This window comes from Oncorhynchus mykiss, chromosome 15 (genome assembly GCF_057628025.1).
Source record: "Oncorhynchus mykiss isolate SJ-2025 chromosome 15, ASM5762802v1, whole genome shotgun sequence".
Taxonomy (NCBI): domain Eukaryota; kingdom Metazoa; phylum Chordata; class Actinopteri; order Salmoniformes; family Salmonidae; genus Oncorhynchus; species Oncorhynchus mykiss.
In genome coordinates, this window is record NC_143036.1 from 43,573,850 (window position 1) to 43,599,784 (window position 25,935).

Genomic DNA, 25,935 nt, shown 5'->3' on the forward strand with positions numbered 1-25,935 from the left:
CTATCATTGTTGGATTGTGTGTGTGGTTGTTTGAGAGCAAATCTAAAATTTGTGCTAAATGCAAACAAAACCAATGCTTTTTTTCTAGGTCCCATTACCCATATTTAAATACATTTGTAATGACTAGTTTGAACGGTACACAAATTTAACGAGTGCCTTCCTTCAAATATCTTGGTATCTGGCTTGTTGACAAACGACCATTTAAAAAACATGGCACTGAGCTGGTGAAGAAGTTGAAGATCAAGGTTGGTTTCTTTTACAGAAATTAATCATGTCTGACTTTTGTAATTAGGAAGGAAATCGCAGAGGCCACTTTTATGTTTATTTTAGATTATGCGGATATTGTCTACATGCATGCAGCAGCATCTACACTTAAACCACTAGATGCTGTTTTCCATTGTACCCTCAGGTTTATTACTGGTGATGGTTGTAGAACTCACCATTGTGTTTTGTATCTTCGTATGTAAGGAGTGAGCAGAATTATATTGTGTTTATCTACAAAGCACTCATGCAGAAACTTCCTATGCGTCTATAATCATTAATACAATTTAGACTTACAAATGACCAGGCTTGGATAACACTGGATGCCCCTTCAGTCTCCACAGAGTTGGGTAAAGCTGCTTCTAGTTGTTTTGCACCCTTTATGTGGAACGCCTTACAGAGCTCTTTGAAATTAGATTTTCTGGTCCCCCTTGGTCAGTTCAGAGTAATGGTCAGATAAATGTTGATAAATGTGTCTGTGTGTGTTTGATGTATTTATGCAGGGCTCATCTGCGAAAGAGACCCTAGTCTCAGTATGACTTCCCTGTCAAAATAAGGTTTATATATACAGTGCCTTGCGAAAGTATTCGGCCCCCTTGAACTTTGCGACCTTTTGCCACATTTCAGGCTTCAAACATAAAGATATAAAACTGTATTTTTTTGTGAAGAATCAACAACAAGTGGGACACAATCTTGAAGTGGAACGACATTTATTGGATATTTCAAACATTTTTAACAAATAAAAAACTGAAAAATTGGGCGTGCAAAATTATTCAGCCCCTTTACTTTCAGTGCAGCAAACTCTCTCCAGAAGTTCAGTGAGGATCTCTGAATGATCCAATGTTGACCTAAATGACTAATGATGATAAATACAATCCACCTGTGTGTAATCAAGTCTCTGTATAAATGCACCTGCACTGTGATAGTCTCAGAGGTCCGTTAAAAGCGCAGAGAGCATCATGAAGAACAAGGAAAACACCAGGCAGGTCCGAGATACTGTTGTGAAGAAGTTTAAAGCCGGATTTGGATACAAAAAGATTTCCCAAGCTTTAAACATCCCAAGGAGCACTGTGCAAGCGATAATATTGAAATGGAAGGAGTATCAGACGACTGCAAATCTACCAAGACCTGGCCGTCCCTCTAAACTTTCAGCTCATACAAGGAGAAGACTAATCAGAGATGCAGCCAAGAGGCCCATGATCACTCTGGATGAACTGCAGAGATCTACAGCTGAGGTGGGAGACTCTGTCCATAGGACAACAATCAGTCGTATATTGCACAAATCTGGCCTTTATGGAAGAGTGGCAAGAAGAAAGCCATTTCTTAAAGATATCCATAAAAAGTGTCTGGGAGACACACCAAACATGTGGAAGAAGGTGCTCTGGTCAGATGAAACCAAAATTTAACTTTGTGGCAACAATGCAAAGCGTTATGTTTGGCGTAAAAGCAACACAGCTGAACACACCATCCCCACTGTCAAACATGGTGGTGGCAGCATCGTGGTTTGTGCCTGCTTTTCTTCAGCAGGGACAGGGAAGATGGTTAAAATGTATGGGAAGATGGATGGAGCCAAATACAGGACCATTCTGGAAGAAAACCTGATGGAGCCTGCAAAAGACCTGAGACTGGGACGGAGATTTGTCTTCCAACAAGACAATGATCCAAAACATAAAGCAAAATCTACAATGGAATGGTTCAATAATAAACATATCCAGGTGTTAGAATGGCCAAGTCAAAGTCCAGACCTGAATCCAATCGAGAATCTGTGGAAAGAACTGAAAACTGCTGTTCACAAATGCTCTCCATCCAACGTCACTGAGCTCGAGCTGTTTTGCAAGGAGGAATGGGAAAAAATTTCAGTCTCTCGATGTGCAAAACTGATAGAGACATACCCCAAGCGACTTACAGCTGTAATCTCAGCAAAAGGTGGCGCTACAAAGTATTAACTTAAGGGGGCTGAATAATTTTGCACGCCCAATTTTTCAGTTTTTGATTTGTTAAAAAAGTTTGAAATATCCAATAAATGTCATTCCACTTCATGATTGTGTCCCACTTGTTGTTGATTCTTCACAAAAAATACAGTTTTATATCTTTATGTTTGAAGCCTGAAATGTGGCAAAAGGTCGCAAAGTTCAAGGGGGCCGAATACTTTCGCAAGGCACTGTATATAAATCACAAAGAGATTTTTTGTGAGCCTATGTTGCAGTGCATTTTGGGTGAATTTGGGCATGTTGTTGAGATCCTATTAGCCACACCAGAGACCACAGAGAGATCTGATTGGATGAGAAACCTCTCGCTCAGAGAAACAGTTGCATCATGCCAGAGATACTGGGCACGTTTAACATTGCAGCCGATATTGAAGTTGAGTCGAGACTGACTGATCTACAAATCGCCTCATAAAAAACTACTCATTTTTATTTTATTTATTTGTCAGTCAGTGACAATTTATCAATGATACATCATGGTTTTGATGCTCTCGAACACAGACAATGGGGGAGTGGTACGGACCTCAGCCAGCTGGTGATATGCAAGCAGTGTGTAGCCCATTGCAAGACTCTACATGGCTAGCAGGCTAACAGGCTGATCTGCTGCTAGCCCAGACTTGCCCCCCCCCCCCCACACAAATGCACACACCGATACATAGCTGATGGGGTGGGAGTGTGTATTTTTGTTTGTATTTATAGGGATTGGAGGATGAGTTTTCTTGTATGTGGTGAGGGGGAAGGTATGTGTGTGTGTGTCCGTGCACATGGGTGTGAATAAATCAAGGTCCAGAATGTAAAAGGAGTTAATCGATCTCTTTTCTCCTTTGTCATTCCCTGCACTCTCACTTACCTGCTCTCTCTTTCTCTCTGCTTGTCCCTCTTTTTCCTATTCTAAATTTCTCCTCTAATCCTTGGCCCAATTCTCCTATTCCACCCCCCACTCCTTGCTTTCCTGATGGAGTCACAGCTGCATTCTAAAAATGGAATGGAGAGCGAGCCCGGCTGTTGCCAGGCAACAGCATCTCACGGTGGAGGGTGACATAATGCAGAAAAGGGAGTTCCTAATTCATCGTTTGAGACACATTTGTTCCGCCTCAGAGACGGGAAGCGTGAAATTTTATATCTGCAGTGGTTTGTGGTGAGCAGTGCACCACCAATATAGCTACAATGGACATAGATTCTGTATACAACTGACAATAACAAATAGTGTGAATACAAATAACAATATGGATAGACAGTATGTACAATATAATGGACTTACTGTATACTCCAAGGGTTTTTTTGAGGACTGTCTTTCCCTATTAACATATACTGTATGCAACCAACAACATATAGCTCATAGTAGGGAGACTACATTCTACAATCAATGTTGACAGTAGAGCATTGAAACAGATCCATAGGCAGACGCTGAAGCGGAACCAGAAAACAGAATAAAAGCAGAATAGTGTAGCAGGCAAAGGGGAATGATACTTACAGTGGCTGGGTAGTGCTGGGGTCAGACCAAGGTAACCTAGAGGTTGACCACACTAGTGGGTGTTCAGTCCTGTCCACCACACAGGCTAGGAGGGAGGAGAGAGGGCTGAGCTGCAGGTAAGCAGGATCACCCGGAGCTTAGCACCATAGAGCCCCCAGTGGTACAGATCATGACAGAGGAGAGAGCCTGGTAGTGCTGCTGCTTCTGTTGGAGATCACAGGGACGCATGAGGAGGAAGAGGAGGAGGAGGTTGACCATCTTCCAGTGACTGAGTACCGCGTTGTAAAAAAGCAAGGGCCACCTCCAACCTCAGTGACGGACAGATAGACAGGCACAGAAGGGGCACCCAGGACACTGCAAGCTGGGCTGGACACAGACAACCGCTGGTTCCCCCTCCCTAGAACAGTTCAGACACACATTCTTGCATCAGTCGTCACTAGAAACAGCAGGCTGTGGTGCTGTCACGGCAACCCGCGAGCATCCAGCTCCCTCCCTAGTTGCTTGGCTCCTCCTTCCTCCGCTGCGGCTGTGTTTCTCTCTGTGTCACACACACATATCCACACAGACACACACTGTTCTCTCACATACACACAACACAGCAAAACAAACTGAGAAGGCTAGGTGCAGGAGGCAGCGATCAGAAGCAGAAATGGTCCAGGGCAACTCTCACTCCCTGGTGATGGTGTCACCTCCTTGGCAGTCTGGCTCTCTATCACATTCCAGCTGCCTCACATGATGATACAGTAGTAGCCTCACAGGCAGCCTGACAAGCAGAGTGGCAGAGCGGCTGTGAATTAATCCCTGATTCCGAGTGGTAAACCACAACACAGATGAAGAACAAGTGTGCTAATCTACACTTCCCATCCCTTCTACTTCAATCTCCTCCCCTGCTCCTCACTGGCTCGCAACTACCTGTTCTCCTTCGCTCTACCCCCACAATGCGGTATCTCTTCCACACATCCTTATGCTCTGTTTCATCTCTCTCTCCAGATAATTAGTTTTCAAACAAATGTTAGTATTTATCAATTTGGAACTTGACTGGAAAGTGTGCGTATCTCCATGCACATCTCAGACCATGCTTATGCCCAACTTCTCGTGTTTGATCAATTATATTGGAATTATAATAACGGTAGGCTAATGAAAACATTAAAACGTAGGCCTAATGTAAAAACAGATGCATTTGTCGTTGGTAAGGAGATTGCATAGCAGCATGTAGCCTAATATGTTTCTTTAACTTTTATTATATAGGCCGAAATCATTATCATATTGCAGGACATGTCTCTCCTTTTATGACATTCCCACCACGCAACAAACATTAGGCTACTATTTCGCCATCACTCATTTAATAGTCACACATGCTAGAAAGTAAATAGATCAGTAGCCTATTTAAATTATTTGACAGTATGGGTAGAGCAGGCTACAGTGTCGTATTTTCCATAGAAGTGTGCTGTAGCATTTACTTTCAAATAGTTTGAATAGACAATCAAACTTGCAGAATGCATGGCCAGTGTTTGGCACTCGCAAAGTGACACATTGTCTAGCTAGCTAGCTAATAGTCAACACAAAATACTCCACTATACTAACCATTTCACTACAACTTCTGGATCCTGTGCATGTGACAAATTAACTTAGATTTTATTTGATATAGAATGTGTTTACCAGTGACGGTAATGTGACGAGCATGACCTTTACCAAAGTGAAATTAGGATATAACGTTAGGCCAATGAGACATTGTCCAAGTTCTAAAATTCTCTGGTAGAATGCCCCGTTTTTATTTAATCACGCTCACAACCGTCAGCTATTTTCTGTAATTGGCTCGGCATTCACTTGTAAATAATGATCTTGAGTTTATTTTCCTATAATATTTGTGTTTTTTTTTTTTTACCTTAATTTAACTAGTCAAGTCAGTTAACAAAAATTCTTATTTTCAATCTTGCAACCTTTCGGTTACTAGTCCAGCACTCTAACCACTAGGCTACCTGCCTCCACAATAATGAAGCCAAATGAGCTAAAGTAAAGACACTGTCAGCTACATGATATGGTCATTATTTGGACTGGCTGGCCAGCTAACTTAGAGGCGAAAGAAACGCAAACCTATTTAGGCGAGGTGCTGGCTAGCGGAGTGGAACACTAAAAAAAATAAAGGCGAGCCGCACACTCTAGGAGCTCAGATGCAAAAAAAATGTATGTCCAACATTTTGACAGACAAGCTGTCTTTATCAGGGTATAATGACAAACACTGTGAGACTCGTTTATATAGTGTCAAAAGACACACACAGGTGTCTGTAATCATGGCCGCGTGATGTATTAAAATAGCATACAAAAAACAAATGATAGCGTATGATCATAGATACAATTTGGCTACATAAGCCTACAAACATTTACAATAGAAAAATCATGATAATCACAAGATTGGCTTCAGATCAAAGTCTACATTGAGACCAAAGGGAGCAAGGGTCTTTAAATTAAAGATCCAGGCAGCCTCTCGTTTTAAAAATAAATTGTCGTGGTCACCCCTTCTCCTAGGGAGAGGAACATGTTCGATGCCATTATAACGTAGAGATGAAATCGAGTGGTTTTCCTTCAAAAAATGGGCCGCAATTGTACATTTTGTACGATGCTCCGAGATACGGCAGGGTAGCCTAGTGGTTAGAGTGTTGGACTAGTAACCGGAAGGTTGCAAGTTCAAACCCCTGAGCTGACAAGGTACAAATCTGTCGTTCTGCCCCTGAACAGGCAGTTAACCCACTGTTCCTAAGCCGTCATTGAAAATAAGAATTGGTTCTCAACTGACTTGCCTAGTTAAATAAAGGTTAAAAAAATACGTACTTTTAATTCGCACTTTGTTTTACCCACATCATTTTTACCACAAGGACACATTATAAGATAAATTACTGCCTTAGTGGAGCACGTGATAACACCTTTTGATTGGGATCTGTTTCCTTGTTTGGGGGTGTTCGAAGGATCTACATTTATAAGTACCATTGCATTGAGCATGGCCATTAATTTGTAGTTTCCATCCAGTAGGGGTGCAAATACACATTGTGCAGGAATATCCTGGGGTGGAAAATCAGAGTTTACCTATTGATCTCTGAGGTTTCTGCCCCGTGAGATTACGACCAAGGGATGGTCCGAAAACACATTACCGACCGATACTCATCATCAAATCTTAGAATGTGCCAATGTTTGTGAACGATTCCCTTCATTTGTTCAGAGCACTTTGAATAGCGGGTAGTTAGAATGCAAGAATGCTTATTTTTGTGAGACTGACCTTGAAAAAGGTCATGCTTTGTTTAGAATTTTCTCAATGGCAGTATTAATCTGACCATGTTTGTACCCCCTCTCCTTGAATTATCTTTGCGGCTCAGACATATTTCTGTCGAAATCTGAACGTTTTTTACAAATTCTTTTGATTCAACAGAATTGGCTATAGGGCAAACTGTTTTTCAAGGGAAGTGGGGAACATCTATCAGCCCTCAACAAACTGTTATGGTCAGTAGGTTTCCTGTAAAGATCAGTGTATAGAACATTATCTTCACACAATATCAGAAGATCAAGAAAACTGATTTGACGTGTATCAGATTGCATAATAAATCTCAGATGCTCAGAACAGGAGTTAAGAAAAGCATGGAACGCCTGAAGCTGTTCTGTATCACCCCTCCATAGAACAAAAATATCATAAATAAACTGTTTCCAAATAATGATGTTAGGCAAGAAAACATTTTTGAGAGGATTGAAAATAGACTGTTTCTCCATGTAACCCACATACAAATTAGAATAGTTATGAGCCATGGGTGATCCCATAGCAGTACCCATCTTCTGAATAAAGAAATAATTTAGAAACATGAAGTAGTTGTGTGTGAGTACTATTTCAGCCAATGTTATAATACATGCACTGGAAGGTAGTTCATTAGGGTCACATTGCAGAAGAAAATGTTCCCCGTGTGGAATATTTGTGTATAATGACTCAACATCAAAAGTAACTAACAAAGTATCCTCAGGGAGGGGATCAAGATATTCAATAATAGAGATCATACTGGTGGTGTCCTTTACAAAGGAGGGGAGCTGTTCTGCAAGTGGTCCAATAAAAAAAGAACAAAAGTCGATAGAGGGCCCGTGACTGCATCAATGCCCACTACAATAGGGCGTCCTGGAGGTTTGTAAACATTCTTGTGTAATTTCGGCAAAGTATAAAAAGTGGCAAATTTAGAGTTTTGAATAGCCAAAAGGTTGTATTATTTTTTGGCTATCTGACCAGAACTTATATACCCATCTAGGACAGTACAGATTGTGTTCTGAAATTGGGGAGGGGTCATTTCTGAGTTTCTTGTAAAAGGTGTTGTCAAACAGTTGTCTATGACACTCATTTACATAAACTGTCCTATCCATGAGTACATCCTACCCACCCTTATCAGCAGGGCGGGTAAGAACTGACGTATCAGATTGTAATTCAAGCAAAGCTTGTTTACATTCTTCTGTAAATTATGGAAAGATATGTACAATGCCTTGCGAAAGTATTCGGCCCCCTTGAACTTTGCGACCTTTTGCCACATTTCAGGCTTCAAACATAAAGATATAAAACTGTATTTTTTTGTGAAGAATCAACAACAAGTGGGACACAATAATGAAGTGGAACGACATTTATTGGATATTTCAAACTTTTTTAACAAATCAAAAACTGAAAAATTGGGCGTGCAAAATTATTCAGCCCCTTTACTTTCAGTGCAGCAAACTCTCTCCAGAAGTTTAGTGAGGATCTCTGAATGATCCAATGTTGACCTAAATGACTAATGATGATAAATACAATCCACCTGTGTGTAATCTATTCTCCGTATAAATGCACCTGCACTGTGATAGTCTCAGAGGTCCGTTAAAAGCGCAGAGAGCATCATGAAGAACAAGGAACACACCAGGCAGGTCCGAGATACTGTTGTGAAGAAGTTTAAAGCCGGATTTGGATACAAAAAGATTTCCCAAGCTTTAAACATCCCAAGGAGCACTGTGCAAGCGATAATATTGAAATGGAAGGAGTATCAGACCACTGCAAATCTACCAAGACCTGGCCGTCCCTCTAAACTTTCAGCTCATACAAGGAGAAGACTGATCAGAGATGCAGCCAAGAGGCCCATGATCACTCTGGATGAACTGCAGAGATCTACAGCTGAGGTGGGAGACTCTGTCCATAGGACAACAATCAGTCGTATATTGCACAAATCTGGCCTTTATGGAAGAGTGGTAAGAAGAAAGCCATTTCTTAAAGATATCCATAAAAAGTGTCGTTTAAAGTTTGCCACAAGCCACCTGGGAGACACACCAAACATGTGGAAGAAGGTGCTCTGATCAGATGAAACCAAAATTGAACTTTTTGGCAACAATGCAAAATGTTATCTTTGGCGTAAAAGCAACACAGCTGAACACACCATAACCACTGTCAAACATGGTGGTGGCAGCATCATGGTTTGGGCCTGCTTTTCTTCAGCAGGGACAGGGAAGATGGTTAAAATTGATGGGAAGATGGATGGAGCCAAATACAGGACCATTCTGGAAGAAAACCTGATGGAGTCTGCAAAAGACCTGAGACTGGGACGGAGATTTGTCTTCCAACAAGACAATGATCCAAAACATAAAGCAAAATCTACAATGGAATGGTTCAAAAATAAACATATCCAGGTGTTAGAATGGCCAAGTCAAAGTCCAGACCTGAATCCAATCGAGAATCTGTGGAAAGAACTGAAAACTGCTGTTCACAAATGCTCTTCATCCAACCTCACTGAGCTCGAGCTGTTTTGCAAGGAGGAATGGGAAAAAATTTGAGTCTCTCGATGTGCAAAACTGATAGAGACATACCCCAAGCGACTTACAGCTGTAATCGCAGCAAAAGGTGGCGCTACAAAGTATTAACTTAAGGGGGCTGAATAATTTTGCACGCCCAATTTTTCAGTTTTTGATTTGTTAAAAAAGTTTGAAATATCCAATAAATGTCGTTCCACTTCATGATTGTGTCCCACTTGTTGTTGATTCTTCACAAAAAAATACAGTTTTATATCTTTATGCTTGAAGCCTGAAATGTGGCAAAAGGTCGCAAAGTTCAAGGGGGCCGAATACTTTCGCAAGGTATTATGCTTTTCTCTCTTTGTTTACTATGGTGCTCAGATAATAGCATCGTTTGCTTTCTTTGAAAATACTTTTTGAAATCTGACATGTTGGCTGGATTCACAACAAGTGTACCTTTAATTTGCTATCTTGCATGTGTGATTTCATGAAAGTTAGATTTTTATAGTAATTTATTTGAATTTGGCGCTCTGCATTTTCTCTGGCCAGGTGAGGCGCTATCTCCCCACATATCCCAGAGAGGTTCATCTTGACGCACCTATCCCTTTAGCGGGATCATTTTCATCAACACCCGCTAAATTGCAGTGCGCCAAATTCCAATTCAATTACTAAACATATTTAATTTTCATGAAATCACAAGTGCAATATAGCAAAACACAGTTTAGCTTGTTGTTAATCCACCTGGCGTGTCAGATTTTAATACAGCTTTTCAGCGAAAGCATAACAAGCGTTTATGTAAGAACATCTCTCTCAGTAGACAAAATATTACAAACACCTAGCAGCCAAGTAGATTGGCCACGAAAGTCAGAAAAGCAATAGATTAAATCGCTTACCTTTGATGATCTTCTGATGTTTTCACTCACGAGACTCCCAGTTACACAATAAATGTTCCTTTTGTTGATATCCAAAATACCTCCATTTGTCTGGCGCGTTATGTTCAGATATCCACAGGCTCGAGCGGTCACGACATCGCAGACGAAAATTACAAATATATCAAATATAAAATATATAATCGATAATATATCAACTGGGACTGTCGCTTTTTCGATAGGAAAGGGAGAGACAATGGCTGCCCCACTCTGTTGCGCAAGCAAAACTCATGTGAACACCCAGCTATCCACTGACGCGATGTTATCTTTCTCGCTCATTTTTCAAAATAAAAGCCTGAAACTATGTCTAAAAACTGCTGACACCTTGAGGAAGCGATAGGAAAAGGAATCTGGTTGATATCCGTTAAAATGGAGTGAAGGCAGGCTATAGAACATGGAGCTTTCAAATAGAAGCCACTTCCTGGTTTGATTTCCCTCAGGTTTTCGCCTGCAATATCAGTTCTGTTTTACTCACAGACAATATTTAGACAGTTTTGGAAACATTAGAGTGTTTTCTATCCTACTGACTGAATTATATGCATATTCTAGTTTCTGGGCCTGAGAAATAGGCCGTTTCAAATGGGTATGTTTTTTTTGCCAAAAACAAAAATCCTGCCCCATGCACTCAAGAAGTTAAGCCATTTTGCCACAACTTTGTAAGTTTGCTTGGGGTCATTGTCCATTTGGAAGACCCATTTGCGACCAAGCTTTAACTTCCTGACAGATGTCTTGAGATGTTGCTTCAATATATCCACATAATTTATCTGTCTCATGATGCCATCTATTTTATGAAGTGCACCAGTGCCTCCTGCAGCAAAGCACCCCCCCACAACATGATTCTGCCACCCCGTGGTTCACGGTTGGGATGGTATTCTTCAGTTTGCAAGCCTCCCATTTTTTCCTCCAAATAAAACAATGGTCATTATGGTTAAATTTTTAATTCATCAGAGGTCCTTTTTTGAAAAAAAAAATATGATCTTTGTCCCCATGTGTAGTCGCAAACCGTAGTCTGGCTTTTCTATGGCAGTTTTGGAGCAGTGGCTTATTCCTTGCTGTGGCTTATTCAGGTTATGTTGATATAGGACTCATTTTAATGTGAATATAGATACTTTTCTACCGGTTTCCTCCAGCATCTTCACAAGGTCGTTTGCTGTTGTTCTGGGATTGATTTGCACTTGTCGCACCAAAATATATTTAACTCTAGGAGACAGAATGCGTCTCGTTCCTGAGTGGTATGACGGCTGCTTGGTCCCATTGTGTTTAAACTTGCATACTATTGTTGATACAGATGAACATGTTACCTTCAGGCATTTGGTACACCTCCAACTGACTCAAACAATGTAAATTAGACTACCAGAAGCTTCTAAAGCCATGACATAATTTTCCAAGCTGTTTAAAGGCACAGTGAACTTAGTGTATGTAAACTTCTGACACACTGGAATTGTGATAGTGAATTATAAGTGAAATAATATTTCTGAAAAACAATTGTTGGAAAAATTACTTGTTTCATGTACAAAGTAGATTTCCTAGCCGACTTGCCAAAACTATAGTTTGTTAACAAGACATTTGTGGACAAAAAAATAAAGGGAACACTAAAATAACACATCCTAGATCTGAATGAATTAAATATTCTTATTAAATACTTTTTTCTTTACATAGTTGAATGTGCTGACTACAAAATCACAACAAATTATCAATGGAAATCAAATTTATCAACCCATGGAGGTCTGGATTTGGAGTCACACTCAAAATTAAATTGGAAAACCACACTACAGGCTGATCCAACGTTTATGTAATGTCCTTAAAACAAGTCAAAATGAGGCTCAGTAGTGTGTGTGGCCTCCACGTGCCTGTATGACCTCCCTACAACGCCTGGACATGCTCCTGATGAGGTGGCGGATGGTCTCCTGAGGGATCTCCTCCCAGACCTGGACTAAAGCGAGCAAGACATGATGTCCCAGATGTGCTCAATTGGATTCAGGTCTGGGGAACAGACGGGCCAGTCCATAGCATCAATGCTTTCCTCTTGCACGAACTGCTGACACACTCCAGCCACATGAGGTCTAGCATTGTCTTGCATTAGGAGGAACCCAGGGCCAACCGCACCAGCATATGGTCTCACAAGGGGTCTGAGGATCTCATCTCGGTACCTAATGGCAGTCAGGCTACCTCTGGCGAGCACATGGAGGGCTGTGCGGCCCCCCAAAGAAATGCCACCCCACACCATGACTGACCCACCGCCAAACCAGTCATGCTGGAGGATGTTGCAGGCAGCAGAACGTTCTCCACGGCGTCTCTCAGACTGTCACGTCTGTCACATGCTCAGTGTGAACCTGCTTTCATCTGTGAAGACCACAGGGTGCCAGTGGCGAATTTGCCAATCTTGGTGTTCTCTGGCAAATGCCAAACGTCCTGCACGGTGTTGGGCTGTAAGCACAACCCCCACCTGTGGACGTCGGGCCCTCATACCACCCTCATCGATTCTGTTTCTGACCGTTTGAGCAGTGTGGCCTTCTGGAGGTCATTTTGCAGGGCTCTGGCAGTGCTCCTCGTGCTCCTCCTTGCACAAAGGCGGAGGAAGCGGTCCTGCTGCTGGGTTGTTGCCCTCCTACGGCCTCCTCCACGTCTCCTGATGTACTGGCCTGTCTCCTAGTAGCGCCTCCATGCTCTGGACACTACGCTGACAGACACAGCAAACCTTCTTGCCACAGCTCGCATTGATGTGCCATCCTGGATGAGCTGCACTACCTGAGCCACTTGTGTGGGTTGAAGACTCCGTCTCATGCTACCACTAGAGTGAAAGTACCGCCAGCATTCAAAAGTGACCAAAACATCAGCCAGAAAGCATAGGAACTGAGAAGTGGTCTGTGGTTATCACTGGCAGAACCACTCCTTTATTGGGGGTGTCTTGCTAATTGCCTATAATTTCCACCTGTTGTCTATTCCATTTGCAAAACAGCATGTGAAATTGATTGTCAATCAGTTTTGCTTCATAAGTGGACAGTTTGATTTCAAAGAAGTGTGATTGACTTGGAGTTACATTGTTTTGTTTAAGTGTTCCCTTTATTTTTTTGAGCAGTGTATACACACACACACACACACACACACACACACACACACACATATATATACAGTGGGGAGAACAAGTATTTGATAACCTGCTAAATCTGCAGTGTTTCCTACTTACAAAGCATATAGAGGTCTGTCATTTTTTATCATAGGTACACTTCAACTGTGAGAGACGGAATCTAAAACGAAAATCCAGAAAATCACATTGTATGATTTTTAAGTAATTAATATGCATTTTATTGCATGACATAAGTATTTGGTACATCAGAAAATCAGAACTTAATATTTGGTACAGAAACCTTTGTTTGCAATTACAGAGGTCATACGTTTCCTGTAGTTCTTGACCAGGTTTGCACACACTGCAGCAGGGATTTTGGTCCACTCCTCCATACAGACCATCTCCATATCCTTCAGGTTTCGGGGCTGTCGCTGGGCAATACGGACTTTCAGCTCCCTCCAAAGGTTTTCTATTGGGTTCAGGTCTGGAGACTGGCTAAGCCACTCCAGGACCTTGAGATGCTTCTTACGGAGCCACTCCTTAGTTGCCCTGGCTGTGTGTTTCGGGTCGTTGTCATGCTGGAAGACCCAGCATCTTCAATGCCCTTACTGAGGGAAGGAGGTTGTTGACAAGATCCCGCGATACATGGTCCCATCCATCCTCCCCTCAATACGGTGCAGTCGTCCTGTCCCCTTTGCAGAAAAGCGTCCCCAAAGAATGATGTTTCCATCTCCATGATTCACGGTTGGGATGGTGTGTTTGGAGTTGTACTCATCCTTCTTCTTCCTCCAAACACGGTGAGTGGAGTTTAGACCAAAATGCACTATTTTTGTCTCGTCAGACCACATGACCTTCTCCCATTCCTCCTCTGGATCATCCAGATGGTCATTGACAAACTTCAGACAGGCCTGGACATGCGCTGGCTTGAACAGGGGGACTGCGCTGCAGGATTTTAATCCATGACGGCGTAGTGTGTTACTAATGGTTTCTTTGAGACTGTGGTCCCAGCTCTCTTCAGGTCATTGACCAGGTCCTGCCGTGTAGTTCTGGGATGATCCCTCACCTTCCTCATGATCATTGATGCCCCACGAGGTGAGATCTTGCATGTGTCTAGGATGTCTCACAGCACTTTGTCTTCTGCATCCAAGCCCACACCTCCTCCCCATGTCATCGATGGCCATCCGGAGTACACGGTGAGACACCTCCTGAGTGTTCGACCATGGGGCAGGGGCTTCCAGTACCTGGTTGACTGGGAAGGTTATGGCCCAGAGGAGAGGTGCTGGGTCCCCGCTGGAGACATCCTGGACCCAGCCCTCATCACCGACTTCCACTGCCGGCACCCTGGTCAACCAGGTATGCGCCAAGGTAGGACACCAGGTGGTGCACCTAGATGGGGGGGGTACCGTCACACCCTGATCTGTTTCACCTGTCTTTGTGATTGTCTCCACCCCCCTCCAGGTGTCGCCCATCTTCCCCATTATCCCCTGTGTATTTATACCTGTGTTCTCTGTTTGTTCGTCTTGGATTATTGACCTCTGCCTACCCTGAGCCTACCTGCCTTCCGGTACCGTTGCCCCACCTATGGTTTACTGACCCCTGCCTGCCTTGACCTGTCTATTGCCTGCCCCTGTTGGATTATTAAACCATTGTTAATTCGACGTTGTCTACGTCTGGGTCTTACCTTCATACCTGATAGTAAATATTGTTAATGTAAACACTGTACAGCCTCAAAATATGGTTAAAATAATACATTTGATATTATGGAAAGTCAGTCCTTGCATCCATAGCTCTGTCTATTAATCTGAGAGTGGTTACATTTCTCCAGGCCCATCCCTTTTACCAAAACAGAGGTGGGGTAGCCGTTTTGTTATTGTTTCATCTGTGGATTTGTCCTTTTAAACAGCTGCATATTATCAAGATATCAGTGTCACCAACAAAAAGGTAAACAATAATCCTCTAACAAATGCAGCACATGGCATTCATTTTTCACATGTAAGTAGCACTTTTCTGTAGTGCTCAAAGCATGCCATTCCAGGAGCACAGCATTTATTTTTCACCTCGAATCAATGAGCTCAATCAGTCCTCCAAGACAACAAAATCATAAACAACAGAGTAAGGCTGGCTAATAAATCCTTATATTTGGGTTCAAAGCAATTTGGCTAATCTATACTTCCATATTTCCAAGTCCTATTCTTGAAGATCAAGCATGTATTGGAATGACTGGAATTCTGATAGACTTTGGTTTTATATGTAAAGATATAATTTAATATGTAGTAGAAAGCGACGGGTTAGAAAAGGCCTGCATAACCAACAAAGTAAAATGTAACATGCCATGTAAACTTTAAAATGGATTTATCCTGCAATAGATGTTGTTCAATTGGTAACATACATTCCTGCCTTCTTCTAATGCCTCTTAAGGGGAAATGAATCTAAAAGTAACAGAATGTAATCAGATTTAGGCATTTAGATGTGGCTATGTAATTTTATCAAAGATTGAAAAAAAAGTATTCGATCCTTAAAAGGTTTTAATGTGAGTCTGGAAGGAGAGTTTACAGTCTAACCAGACACCTAGGTATTTGTAGTTGTTCACATATTCTAAGTCAGAACTGTCCAGAGTAATGATACTAGACGGGCGGGAGGGGGCAGCGATCGGTTGAAGAGCATGCCTTTAGTTTTACTTGCATTTATGAGTAGTTGGAGGCCACGGAAAGAGACCATATAGATGCTCATCTGAAGGTTTATCAACACAGTGTCCAAACAAGGGCAGAAGTATACAGAATGGTGTCGTCTATGTAGAGGTGGATGAGAGAATCACAAGCAGCAAGAGCAACATCATTCATGAATGCAGAGAAAATAGTCTGCCCGAGAATTGAACCCTGTGGTACCCCAATAGAGATTGCCAGAGGTCCGGACACCAGGGTCTCCGATTTGACACACTGATCTGGTTGATAGCCCATTCACTGCTCAATAGGGACGCATTGGAACGCAGAGCTTTCAAAAGATTTCTCGCGGAAGTGACTCATCTTTTGAAAGCTCTGCGTTCCAATGCGTCCCTATTGAGCAGTGAATGGGCTATCAACCAGATTACTTTTTCTCCGTATGTCCCAAGGTGTCTACAGCATTGTGACGTAGTTTTACGCATTTATGTGGAAGAATGATGGCTGATGGCTCCCAGAGTGATTCTCGCCTAAAATACAGAGGTAGCCATTATTCCAATCGGTCCTACTGAAAAACCAATTGTCCCGGTGGATATATTATCGAATAGATATTTGAAAAACACCTTGAGGATTGATTATAAACAACGTTTGCCATGTTTCTGTCGATATTATGGAGCTAATTTGGAATATCTTTCGGGGTTTTCGTGACTGCAATTTCCAGGCGATTTCTCAGCCAAACGTGAAGAACAAACGGAGCTATTTCGCCTACAAAAATTATATTTTTGGAAAAAAGGAACATTTGCTATCTAACTGGGAGTCTCGTGAGTGAAAACAACCAAAGCTCATCAAAGGTAAACGATTTAATTTGTTTGCTTTTCTGATTTCCGTGACCAAGTTACCTGCTACTAGCTGGACAAAATTCTATGCTAGGCTATCGATAAACGTACACAAATGCTTGTCTAGCTTTGGCTGTAAAGCATATTTTGAGATGACAGGGTGATTAACAAAAGGCTAAGCTGTGTTCCAATATATTTCACTTGTGATTTTTATGAATAGGAATATTTTCTAGAAAGATTTATGTCTGTTGCGTTATGCTAATTCGTGTCAGGCGATGATTACGCTCCCGGATCCGGGTTTGAGAGTCACAAGAAGTTTTAAGATATGAAAATATCTGAAGAGAGTTAAATTTGGGAAATAGTAACTCTTTAAACAACATTTTCCCGCAGTGTCCCGACTTCCTAGTTAATTAATGTTTACATGATTAGTTGAATCACGTAATAATTACACATCGAGAATTGATTTGATAATGTAACAGTCTCCACGTTAATGATAGTCCAAGACACAACACCGGTACTGGACCGAAAAATGAATGAAAGTGAAAGGAGCATTTTCATGTCAAAAGTGTTACAGATAATTCCACAGTGACATTTATTTTTTCTTTTAATTTTCTTACAGTATACTGTATCTCTCAGATATGTGACAGACACAAAACATACTTCCTTTTGATTTATTTTTTGGACTATCTGTTTCTATGTATGAATCTATTAATAAATGTGTTTCTATGGGCTAATAAAAAGGCCAAATGCAATGTTGCATCAAATATTTTTTTTTCTCCAGTATGTTGTCTGAGAGCGCAATCGTCTTCAGAACTTTGTTACTACATGTAATTACAGCAAGCAAACATAATGTATTAATCATTGTCCTGTTAATGGTAGAAAAATAGTTTCTAATAGTGGGTCTAGAAGGGGAATCACAGAAAATATCAAGAAGGCATTGTGAGATTTGTAGATTATGATGCTCAGAATCACCCGGGAAAGGATGATTGCCACCGCAAACATCAGCACTACGGATACCTGTGAAAGACAAAAATGCATCAATGATAAAGTTAGGAATTTTAGGAGATTCTTGATTAATAATGTAATTCATTAGTCATTAATTAATGTCATTATAAGATGACTTCCTATCTCACATGTCATCTCTTACAGCAGGGATGGAAAATTCCAATCCTGGAGGGCCAGGGTGTATGCAGACTTTTGTTTAAGCCCAGCACACCTTATTAGACTAACTAAGTGCTTGCTAATTAGTTGTTAGTCATATGTGATAGTGCTAGACTAGAACAAAATGTGCACACTTGTGGGACCCCAGGGCCAGGATTACCATCCTTACCATGATCATGACGACCATGCCGCCGGTCAGGGTGTAGTTGAAGCGGCGTCACTTTTAGAAATAAGGCTCCTCTGTACCCGTCACATGGTTTCCGCAGGGTCATGGGCACTGTGGCAGTGAACTATGGCCTTGGGCGCTCCTGGGTCACAAAGGGTTAAAAGGGAACAGCATCCAAAATCTGTCAATCCTTCTTTGTTCTGGACCTGGTCCAAAACAGAGCGGCACGTCTTGCTCTTCATTGTAATCAGAGGGCTGATTTAAATACTATGCATGCCAGTCTCTCTTGGCTAAGAGTTGAGGAGAGACTGACTGCATCACGTTTTTATTAGAAATGAATGTGCTGGAAATCCCAAAATGTTTGTATAGTCAACTTACACAAAGCTGTGATACACACACTTACCCCACCAGACATGCCACTAGGGGTCTTTTCACAGTCCCCAAGTCCAGAACAAATTCAAGAAAGCTTAGTATTTTATAGAGCCCCTAATTTGTCTCCCAGTGTTTGTTGGAAAGCAGACAAACAGGTTTGCTCTAGTATTTTGACTTTGCTTTGCTCTATTCCATTTCTTTTTATCATAAAAACTCATTAGTCCTTCCCGATGACAAGCATACCCATAACATGATGCAGCCACCACCATGCTTGAAAATATGAAGAGTGGTAATCGGTGATGTGTTGTGCTGGATTTGCCACGGACATAACATTTTGTATTCAGGACATAAAGTACATTTCTTTGCCACATTTTTAGCAGTGCCTAATTACTAACAGGATGAATGTTTTGGAATATGTTTTATTCTGTACAAGCTTCCTTCTTTTCACTCTATCAATTACGTTAGTACCGTGGAGTAACTGCAATGTTGTTCCATCCTCAGTTTTCTCCTATCAGAGCCATAAACGCTGTTACTGTTTTAAAGTCACCATTGGCCTAATGGTGAAATCCCTGAGTAGTTTCCTTCCTCTCAGCCAAATGAGTTACAGTGGTTCTTCCTGTAACAGTTGTGTCATACTGCAGATCACCTCACGGGCTGCCGCAGAATTCTATGGTACGTTATTTAATTGTCAGCCATTGTTGCAATTAATGCTGGTTAGTGCTAGTTTGACCACCAGAGAGCATCTTTGAGAAGCATTTGACAGTCTTCAACTTTGGCTGTACTAGAGGATTGAAAACCTTTTTTTGTAAAAACAAAGTATATGGGATTGATTTAAAGAAATTAAGCTAAATTCATTTGATTAATATAATGTTGTCACGTCTGTCACATGCTCAGTGTGAACCTGCTTTCATCTGTGAAGACCACAGGGTGCCAGTGGCGAATTTGCCAATCTTGGTGTTCTCTGGCAAATGCCAAACGTCCTGCACGGTGTTGGGCTGTAAGCACAACCCCCACCTGTGGACGTCGGGCCCTCATACCACCCTCATCGATTCTGTTTCTGACCGTTTGAGCAGTGTGGCCTTCTGGAGGTCATTTTGCAGGGCTCTGGCAGTGCTCCTCGTGCTCCTCCTTGCACAAAGGCGGAGGAAGCGGTCCTGCTGCTGGGTTGTTGCCCTCCTACGGCCTCCTCCACGTCTCCTGATGTACTGGCCTGTCTCCTAGTAGCGCCTCCATGCTCTGGACACTACGCTGACAGACACAGCAAACCTTCTTGCCACAGCTCGCATTGATGTGCCATCCTGGATGAGCTGCACTACCTGAGCCACTTGTGTGGGTTGAAGACTCCGTCTCATGCTACCACTAGAGTGAAAGTACCGCCAGCATTCAAAAGTGACCAAAACATCAGCCAGAAAGCATAGGAACTGAGAAGTGGTCTGTGGTTATCACTGGCAGAACCACTCCTTTATTGGGGGTGTCTTGCTAATTGCCTATAATTTCCACCTGTTGTCTATTCCATTTGCAAAACAGCATGTGAAATTGATTGTCAATCAGTTTTGCTTCATAAGTGGACAGTTTGATTTCAAAGAAGTGTGATTGACTTGGAGTTACATTGTTTTGTTTAAGTGTTCCCTTTATTTTTTTGAGCAGTGTATACACACACACACACACACACACACACACACACACACACACACACACACATATATATACAGTGGGGAGAACAAGTATTTGATAACCTGCTAAATCGGCAGTGTTTCCTACTTACAAAGCATATAGAGGTCTGTCATTTTTTATCATAGGTACACTTCAACTGTGAGAGACGGAATCTAAAACGAAAATCCAGAAAATCACATTGTATGATTTTTAAGTAATTAATATGCATTTTATTGCATGACATAAGTATTTGGTACATCAGAAAATCAGAACTTAATATTTGGTACAGAAACCTTTGTTTGCAATTACAGAGGTCATACGTTTCCTGTAGTTCTTGACCAGGTTTGCACACACTGCAGCAGGGATTTTGGTCCACTCCTCCATACAGACCATCTCCATATCCTTCAGGTTTCGGGGCTGTCGCTGGGCAATACGGACTTTCAGCTCCCTCCAAAGGTTTTCTATTGGGTTCAGGTCTGGAGACTGGCTAAGCCACTCCAGGACCTTGAGATGCTTCTTACGGAGCCACTCCTTAGTTGCCCTGGCTGTGTGTTTCGGGTCGTTGTCATGCTGGAAGACCCAGCATCTTCAATGCCCTTACTGAGGGAAGGAGGTTGTTGACAAGATCCCGCGATACATGGTCCCATCCATCCTCCCCTCAATACGGTGCAGTCGTCCTGTCCCCTTTGCAGAAAAGCGTCCCCAAAGAATGATGTTTCCATCTCCATGATTCACGGTTGGGATGGTGTGTTTGGAGTTGTACTCATTCTTCTTCTTCCTCCAAACACGGTGAGTGGAGTTTAGACCAAAATGCACTATTTTTGTCTCGTCAGACCACATGACCTTCTCCCATTCCTCCTCTGGATCATCCAGATGGTCATTGACAAACTTCAGACAGGCCTGGACATGCGCTGGCTTGAACAGGGGGACTGCGCTGCAGGATTTTAATCCATGACGGCGTAGTGTGTTACTAATGGTTTCTTTGAGACTGTGGTCCCAGCTCTCTTCAGGTCATTGACCAGGTCCTGCCGTGTAGTTCTGGGATGATCCCTCACCTTCCTCATGATCATTGATGCCCCACGAGGTGAGATCTTGCATGTGTCTAGGATGTCTCACAGCACTTTGTCTTCTGCATCCAAGCCCACACCTCCTCCCCATGTCATCGATGGCCATCCGGAGTACACGGTGAGACACCTCCTGAGTGTTCGACCATGGGGCAGGGGCTTCCAGTACCTGGTTGACTGGGAAGGTTATGGCCCAGAGGAGAGGTGCTGGGTCCCCGCTGGAGACATCCTGGACCCAGCCCTCATCACCGACTTCCACTGCCGGCACCCTGGTCAACCAGGTATGCGCCAAGGTAGGACACCAGGTGGTGCACCTAGATGGGGGGGGTACCGTCACACCCTGATCTGTTTCACCTGTCTTTGTGATTGTCTCCACCCCCCTCCAGGTGTCGCCCATCTTCCCCATTATCCCCTGTGTATTTATACCTGTGTTCTCTGTTTGTTCGTCTTGGATTATTGACCTCTGCCTACCCTGAGCCTACCTGCCTTCCGGTACCGTTGCCCCACCTATGGTTTACTGACCCCTGCCTGCCTTGACCTGTCTATTGCCTGCCCCTGTTGGATTATTAAACCATTGTTAATTCGACGTTGTCTACGTCTGGGTCTTACCTTCATACCTGATAGTAAATATTGTTAATGTAAACACTGTACAGCCTCAAAATATGGTTAAAATAATACATTTGATATTATGGAAAGTCAGTCCTTGCATCCATAGCTCTGTCTATTAATCTGAGAGTGGTTACATTTCTCCAGGCCCATCCCTTTTACCAAAACAGAGGTGGGGTAGCCGTTTTGTTATTGTTTCATCTGTGGATTTGTCCTTTTAAACAGCTGCATATTATCAAGATATCAGTGTCACCAACAAAAAGGTAAACAATAATCCTCTAACAAATGCAGCACATGGCATTCATTTTTCACATGTAAGTAGCACTTTTCTGTAGTGCTCAAAGCATGCCATTCCAGGAGCACAGCATTTATTTTTCACCTCGAATCAATGAGCACAATCAGTCCTCCAAGACAACAAAATCATAAACAACAGAGTAGGGCTGGCTAATAAATCCTTATATTTGGGTTCAAAGCAATTTGGCTAATCTATACTTCCATATTTCCAAGTCCTATTCTTGAAGATCAAGCATGTATTGGAATGACTGGAATTCTGATAGACTTTGGTTTTATATGTAAAGATATAATTTAATATGTAGTAGAAAGCGACGGGTTAGAAAAGGCCTGCATAACCAACAAAGTAAAATGTAACATGCCATGTAAACTTTAAAATGGATTTATCCTGCAATAGATGTTGTTCAATTGGTAACATACATTCCTGCCTTCTTCTAATGCCTCTTAAGGGGAAATGAATCTAAAAGTAACAGAATGTAATCAGATTTAGGCATTTAGATGTGGCTATGTAATTTTATCAAAGATTGAAAAAAAAGTATTCGATCCTTAAAAGGTTTTAATGTGAGTCTGGAAGGAGAGTTTACAGTCTAACCAGACACCTAGGTATTTGTAGTTGTTCACATATTCTAAGTCAGAACTGTCCAGAGTAATGATACTAGACGGGCGGGAGGGGGCAGCGATCGGTTGAAGAGCATGCCTTTAGTTTTACTTGCATTTATGAGTAGTTGGAGGCCACGGAAAGAGACCATATAGATGCTCATCTGAAGGTTTATCAACACAGTGTCCAAACAAGGGCAGAAGTATACAGAATGGTGTCGTCTATGTAGAGGTGGATGAGAGAATCACAAGCAGCAAGAGCAACATCATTCATGAATGCAGAGAAAATAGTCTGCCCGAGAATTGAACCCTGTGGTACCCCAATAGAGATTGCCAGAGGTCCGGACACCAGGGTCTCCGATTTGACACACTGATCTGGTTGATAGCCCATTCACTGCTCAATAGGGACGCATTGGAACGCAGAGCTTTCAAAAGATTTCTCGCGGAAGTGACTCATCTTTTGAAAGCTCTGCGTTCCAATGCGTCCCTATTGAGCAGTGAATGGGCTATCAACCAGATTACTTTTTCTCCGTATGTCCCAAGGTGTCTACAGCATTGTGACGTAGTTTTACGCATTTATGTGGAAGAATGATGGCTGATGGCTCCCAGAGTGATTCTCGCCTAAAATACAGAGGTAGCCATTATTCCAATCGGTCCTACTGAAAAACCAATTGTCCCGGTGGATATATTATCGAATAGATATTTGAAAAACACCTTGAGGATTGATTATAAACAACGTTTGCCATGTTTCTGTCGATATTATGGAGCTAATTTGGAATATCTTTCGGGGTTTTCGTGACTGCAATTTCCAGGCGATTTCTCAGCCAAACGTGAAGAACAAACGGAGCTATTTCGCCTACAAAAATTATATTTTTGGAAAAAAGGAACATTTGCTATCTAACTGGGAGTCTCGTGAGTGAAAACAACCAAAGCTCATCAAAGGTAAACGATTTAATTTGTTTGCTTTTCTGATTTCCGTGACCAAGTTACCTGCTGCTAGCTGGACAAAATTCTATGCTAGGCTATCGATAAACGTACACAAATGCTTGTCTAGCTTTGGCTGTAAAGCATATTTTGAGATGACAGGGTGATTAACAAAAGGCTAAGCTGTGTTCCAATATATTTCACTTGTGATTTTCATGAATAGGAATATTTTCTAGAAAGATTTATGTCTGTTGCGTTATGCTAATTCGTGTCAGGCGATGATTACGCTCCCGGATCCGGGTTTGAGAGTCACAAGAAGTTTTAAGATATGAAAATATCTGAAGAGAGTTAAATTTGGGAAATAGTAACTCTTTAAACAACATTTTCCCGCAGTGTCCCGACTTCCTAGTTAATTAATGTTTACATGATTAGTTGAATCACGTAATAATTACACATCGAGAATTGATTTGATAATGTAACAGTCTCCACGTTAATGATAGTCCAAGACACAACACCAGTACTGGACCGAAAAATGAATGAAAGTGAAAGGAGCATTTTCATGTCAAAAGTGTTACAGATAATTCCACAGTGACATTTATTTTTTCTTTTAATTTTCTTACAGTATACTGTATCTCTCAGATATGTGACAGACACAAAACATACTTCCTTTTGATTTATTTTTTGGACTATCTGTTTCTATGTATGAATCTATTAATAAATGTGTTTCTATGGGCTAATAAAAAGGCCAAATGCAATGTTGCATCAAATATTTTTTTTTCTCCAGTATGTTGTCTGAGAGCGCAATCGTCTTCAGAACTTTGTTACTACATGTAATTACAGCAAGCAAACATAATGTATTAATCATTGTCCTGTTAATGGTAGAAAAATAGTTTCTAATAGTGGGTCTAGAAGGGGAATCACAGAAAATATCAAGAAGGCATTGTGAGATTTGTAGATTATGATGCTCAGAATCACCCGGGAAAGGATGATTGCCACCGCAAACATCAGCACTACGGATACCTGTGAAAGACAAAAATGCATCAATGATTAAGTTAGGAATTTTAGGAGATTCTTGATTAATAATGTAATTCATTAGTCATTAATTAATGTCATTATAAGATGACTTCCTATCTCACATGTCATCTCTTACAGCAGGGATGGAAAATTCCAATCCTGGAGGGCCAGGGTGTATGCAGACTTTTGTTTAAGCCCAGCACACCTTATTAGACTATCTAAGTGCTTGCTAATTAGTTGTTAGTCATATGTGATAGTGCTAGACTAGAACAAAATGTGCACACTTGTGGGACCCCAGGGCCAGGATTACCATCCTTACCATGATCATGACGACCATGCCGCCGGTCAGGGTGTAGTTGAAGCGGCGTCACTTTTAGAAATAAGGCTCCTCTGTACCCGTCACATGGTTTCCGCAGGGTCATGGGCACTGTGGCAGTGAACTATGGCCTTGGGCGCTCCTGGGTCACAAAGGGTTAAAAGGGAACAGCATCCAAAATCTGTCAATCCTTCTTTGTTCTGGACCTGGTCCAAAACAGAGCGGCACGTCTTGCTCTTCATTGTAATCAGAGGGCTGATTTAAATACTATGCATGCCAGTCTCTCTTGGCTAAGAGTTGAGGAGAGACTGACTGCATCACGTTTTTATTAGAAATGAATGTGCTGGAAATCCCTAAATGTTTGTATAGTCAACTTACACAAAGCTGTGATACACACACTTACCCCACCAGACATGCCACTAGGGGTCTTTTCACAGTCCCCAAGTCCAGAACAAATTCAAGAAAGCTTAGTATTTTATAGAGCCCCTAATTTGTCTCCCAGTGTTTGTTGGAAAGCAGACAAACAGGTTTGCTCTAGTATTTTGACTTTGCTTTGCTCTATTCCATTTCTTTTTATCATAAAAACTCATTAGTCCTTCCCGATGACAAGCATACCCATAACATGATGCAGCCACCACCATGCTTGAAAATATGAAGAGTGGTAATCGGTGATGTGTTGTGCTGGATTTGCCACGGACATAACATTTTGTATTCAGGACATAAAGTACATTTCTTTGCCACATTTTTAGCAGTGCCTAATTACTAACAGGATGAATGTTTTGGAATATGT

At 41.9% G+C, this 25,935-nt stretch overlaps 1 protein-coding gene across 3 annotated transcripts in view; it reads right to left on the reverse strand.

Annotated features, from left to right (window-relative positions):
* Positions 1–4,630, reverse strand: part of nyap2a (neuronal tyrosine-phosphorylated phosphoinositide-3-kinase adaptor 2a) — a 120,455-nt gene extending 115,825 nt beyond the window's left edge. For 2 of the 3 annotated variants that reach the window (XR_016486685.1, XM_021563189.3), the window contains exon 1: positions 3,721–4,619. The gene's annotated coding sequence lies outside the window, so the exon portion shown is untranslated. Of the gene's footprint in view, positions 1–3,720 lie in introns of all 3 variants that reach the window. The other variant, XM_090200117.1, reaches the window with a different exon arrangement.
* Between the last annotated feature and the right edge of the window lie 21,305 nt (positions 4,631–25,935).